This window comes from Microtus pennsylvanicus, chromosome 1 (assembly GCF_037038515.1).
Source record: "Microtus pennsylvanicus isolate mMicPen1 chromosome 1, mMicPen1.hap1, whole genome shotgun sequence".
NCBI classification, from domain to species: Eukaryota; Metazoa; Chordata; class Mammalia; order Rodentia; family Cricetidae; genus Microtus; species Microtus pennsylvanicus.
In genome coordinates this window covers 99367060-99372249 of record NC_134579.1, presented here as the reverse complement: position 1 = coordinate 99372249, position 5190 = coordinate 99367060, and positions in this window count along the sequence as shown.

Below are 5190 nucleotides of genomic sequence, written 5' to 3'. Positions count from 1 at the left end.
CGCCCCGCCCCCAGGCCCCGTCAGTGTGCCTGATTGGGTAGCCTTCGGTCCTGTGCCTCTGATTGGGTAATGCTTAAGGTCCCACCCTGAGTGACAGTTCATGCTTCACTTCGCGGGTGGGTGAAGCCAGAAAGCCAAGGCCTTGCTTTTGCAGGTAAATTAAGGCAGGGCTGCCTGTGACAGGACCTCCTTCTTATTGGTCTGTATTAACTTTGTAAATAAAGTAGGAAAATTTATGAATTGCATATGAATCTATATACATTGTTAGTGTCCTATGGATTCCAAGAAGAGCAAATTTATTTTATTTTTTTAAATTTTCACTTAATAAAAAGTCAAAACAAGCGTTTGAACTGGACTGTAAAAACTACCATTTAGCAAACCAATGCTGTGTTTTTCATTGCTTATCTTAGGAGAAATTTGAAAATATGTATAATACATCCCACATGCATGCAAAATATGTCCATTCCTTTTGGGTTTGCTGGATGTAATTTTTAATTTCCCTCACAGACAATAATCCAATGTCTGTGCTTAAGTCATCTTCCTTTGAAGCTACCGGCATTCATACAGATGTGTCTACTGAGAATGCATTTCTTCTTTTAGCCAAACAAGGGAGCATTTCTTGAATTTGTTCTTTGATTTTAGCTAGACAAAGTAGTTTCTTTCCTCTAGAGCTGAGATGCTGCATCAGGCAAAGGGTCACAGTACTCATGGATGTCATGAATTGCTCATGCATCCCAAAGTACAGACCTCCTGGTTGTAACCTCTGACTCTCTGCAACTGTTTTCAGAGGAGCTTTGATCTAATGGGAGCTCACCAAGGCCAGCTGGACTGGGTCTGATGGAGCATGCGATCAAACTGGACTCTCTGAATGTGGCTGTCAATGAGGGCTGACTGAGAAGTGAAGGACAATGGCACTGGGTTTTGATTTTACTGTATGGTCTGGCTTTGTGGGAGCCTGGTTTGTTTGGATGCTCACCTTCCTACACCTGGATGGAGGGGGGAGGACCTTGGACTTCCCACGGGGCAGGGAACTCTGACTGCTCTTAGGACTGGAGAGGGAGGAGGAGGGGAAGGGGGGAGTGGGAAGGAAATGGGAGGTGGGGGGGAGGTGGAAATTTTTAATAAATAAATAAATAAAATTTAAAAAAAAAGAAAAAATCTGACAAAGTCAATTTATAAAGGAACGGTGAAATCAGAGTCCAGTTTCTTGGACTCCAGAGTAATTCAGTGTGAGCCCAATCCCCAAACACCATCTTTGATGAAAATGCTTCTTCAGGGCTTCTTGAAGGTTTTATGACATTTTCCTAAGCAAAGGTCTAGTTGACCCTGACCGAACAGAAACAGCAGAGTGGAGAATCAGTTCCACTCCTACAAAGCTTGGTACACTGCCGGAGTCTGTGTTTTACTACTATGAAGAGACACCATGACCAAAGCAGCTCCTATAAAAGAAAGCATTTAACTGGGGCTGGCTTACAGCTTCAGAGGTTTAGTGTATTCTCACCAAGGTGGGGACTTGGTGGCACACAGACAGCCATGTTGCTGGGGGCATAGCTGAGAGCTCTACATTTGGATCAGCAGGCAGCAGGGAGAGAGACAGTGAGCCAGGCTTGGATTCTGTAACATCAAAATCTATTCTCAGTGGCACACTTTCTCCAACATGGCCACATCTACCCCAGCAAGGCCGTATCTCCCAAACCTTCTAAGTAGTTCCACTTCCTGATGACTAAACATTCAAAGATAGAGGGACCATTCTTATTCAAACCACCACATGTACCAGTGAGTTTAAATTTCATTTTATGTATTTATCTATGTTAGCATGGAGTGGCATACAAAAGTCACAGGAGATTTGACAGTTTGCAGAACATTATGAGTCCCAGAAATCAAACTTAAGTCATTTAGTTTGGCTGCACAAGTTTTTACTTGAGGAGCCATCTTGGCAAACTCCCATGGGTTTGACAAGAGGAATGTGTAAAGGTGTGCATTTGGGACTATGAGTAACACCACCACCAAATACCCTGAGAAAACAGGATGCTGGGGATGACACACTGACAGATATTAGAGTGTAGGACAGTTCTCTCTGATGCCAGGACCCTGGACTTTTAAGCAGGAGCAGACAGATGCTCCATAGAGACTCTGGTTCTCTCAGGCACTGTGTCTTCTGTCACATTCTAATCTTCACTGCCATTATAATAGGACTCTAAAGGGAAACTTGGGGAAGAAAGAACAGATGCATAGGAGGAAGAGCAGAGACTTCAAAACTGTAGTGGGTTGTCTGCCCCAAATATAAAACATTTATCGGACACTAAGGGGATTACAGACTGATGAGGTACAACACCCAGTAGAAAGAAAGACCAGACTTAATTCTGCGGCAGACCCACGGGGGTAGAAACATCAGGACCTTCCTATCTCCAGCTGGCTCAGCCATGCCAGAGGTCCTGAAGGCTTTTGTTTCCATCTGACAAACAGGGGTGGATCTTAATGAAGTCACCACTGAGATGTCATCAATAACATCTTTTAGCAGCTGCATCATACATACTTTATTGAAAAAAATCAGATCAATATGCTCTGTCTGCCACATAATGACACATTATTTTGTTTTGTTTTGTGGAGGTGTTTGTTCTCGGCAGTAGGAATTTGATTGCTTGCTTTTTTTTGTTGTTGTTTTGTTTTGTTTGCTTTGTGGTACTCAGGATCCAAGAGACAGCCTTGTCCATGGTAGGTGAGTGCTCTATGACTGAGTTACAGTCCACTCTCCCTTGCTTTCTTCTGAGACAGCGCTTTCCCTGTGTAGCTCAGGATAGCCTTGGACATCTTTTCTTCCTGCAGCTGCTCCTCAAGTGCTAGGATTACAATAGTGCACTACCACAGCCATATCCCACTGAGACCTTATACTGTCCCAGATCTGGGCTGACCCATCCCCTACTCCTTTGAAGGATGGAGGTGAAGGCACCCATGTGACCAGGTAGATCCCTGAGGACAGGCAGTGAAACCCCTCCTAGCAGATAAGTTTTTCTTTAAATTCAGGTAGCCAATGTTCAGTTTTAAATAAGAAACCTAACGGCAATTACATTTTGTGTTCTTGCATGATATGCATTTACACCATATCTTATTTCTCTGAAAGGGTTTCTAGTTTGCTGAATTACTAACATTTAGTGCTTTCTTCATTGTGATGTGTGGTATTAGGAACTTTCCTTATCTCCTAAGCTTTCCATTTTGCTTGCTTTTGTTCTTCTTTACGTTCAATAGTCCTTTAAGGATCTTATGCAATGGTACCTTAATATTTGCACAATTATTTATCTAAGTTTACCATTGAAACCTTGGACAGTTAGATTGTCTGACATATTGCTCTTTTTAAAATTAGTAACATATCAATTATATTTTAAAAATAACAAATCTCACCTGTGGTTTAATCAGTTGGAGTAGGTGCAATAACCATTGTCTGCCAGTAAGTGTCGTAGGGTACTTGAATCCACCCGCTCAGTTTGGATCTGAATTTAGGCGGAATACTGAAAAATATACTCAAATCAAGAAGCTTTTCTTTTTTTTTTTTTAGTATAAATCACAGACTGTGTGCTCTGTGAAGGTCTTTGGCTGTTCAGTAGCCACACTAGACATGTCTCCTACTCTGGCTCTGTCTCCAGCTCCAGCTCCAGCAGTGGTGGCAGCAAGGGGAGCTGAGGGGAGCCGAGGGGGGAGTGTCCAGGGATGGCTATGGAGCTTTGAGCTGAGTGTTGATATGGGACAGTTTATGTCCAAATGAACATTGGCCAGAGCTACCAGAGACTCTAGTGGTCCCATGTTGGGCACCAGATGTTGCGAACGTGCTTGATATAGGAAATAATCAGGCCAGCTTAAAGATAACAATTATATTTTTAATGGTTACAATGGAAAACTCACAGCACAAGAATGGGGAGTCTGACTTCCTTTGTGTCCAACAGGAATGGCGCAGAGAGAGCAGACACCTGGTCCGTCCCAATTTTCTTCCTGGATTCCAGGTAGACACATCTTAACTAGGTGTGATTGGTTAACAGAGCTTCCCCATCAGGTAAATGTTTAAAGATTTCATTGCATAATTTACTGAGAAAGACTTCAAGTGAGAGAAGATTTTTGTATTAGATATGGCTAGAGGGAGGACTATGTGAAATAAGATTCACATGCAAAACCCAAGAATCCAGGGCTTGCCCATAGAATATGATATTATATCTGTAACTTTACATAATTCCATCATACGTTTTTTCTGTTTTTGTGTTTTTTTTTTTAATTTTTAGTAAAATAAATAACATGGAGGCGAATAATAACACTCAAATTTCACAATTTCTTCTTTGGGAATTTCAGAGGACCCAAGTTTGCAGCCTGTCCTCTTTGGACTGTTCCTGGCCATGTACCTGGTCACAGTGCTTGGGAACCTGCTCATCATCCTGATCACGATCTCAGATTCTCACCTGCACACACCCATGTACTTCTTCCTCTCTAACTTGTCATTTGTGGACATCTGTTTCACCTCCACCACTGTACCGAAGATGCTACTGAACCTCCAGTCACATTGTAAGTTCATAATGTATAGAGACTGCATCACCCAAATGCTTTCCTTTTTATTCATTCCAGTATTTGACATTTTACTGCTTACCATAATGGCTTATGACCGATATGTGGCCATTTGTCACCCCTTGCATTACACAGTCATCATGAATAGACACCAACAAAATATTCAACCATCTTTATTTTGTCATTTCCTATGTTTTGTCAAGAAATTCTTCAAAATATTCAATCATCTGATAGTACACATTTTAGCGTAATTTAATTTAAAATGACATATATAACAAATAAAGGTTATCTTCTGTAAAAATGTAACAAATTTTATTACTCTTAAGTAACACTGTGCTTTGCATACAAAGTTTGTTATATAAATTCATGGTGAAGGAAAATCAGAAACTAGTTGTTCAATATATATTCTTCATCTCATAGTATATGATGAGTTAATTGTTCTTTATTGTAATATAATATAGGTATGCTGTGGTTAGAAAAAATATTTCATTCTTCCATTTCAATTTCTATTTCTATTTTAAATCAGTGTCTTGTGTATACAATAGTTTTATCCAATCTAGCATTTGAAGTCTTAGCTATTACAATGAAAAAAGAGAAAGTTATAATAGGGGCAAATAAAAGAAACTGAAGAAGTCACACTATTTC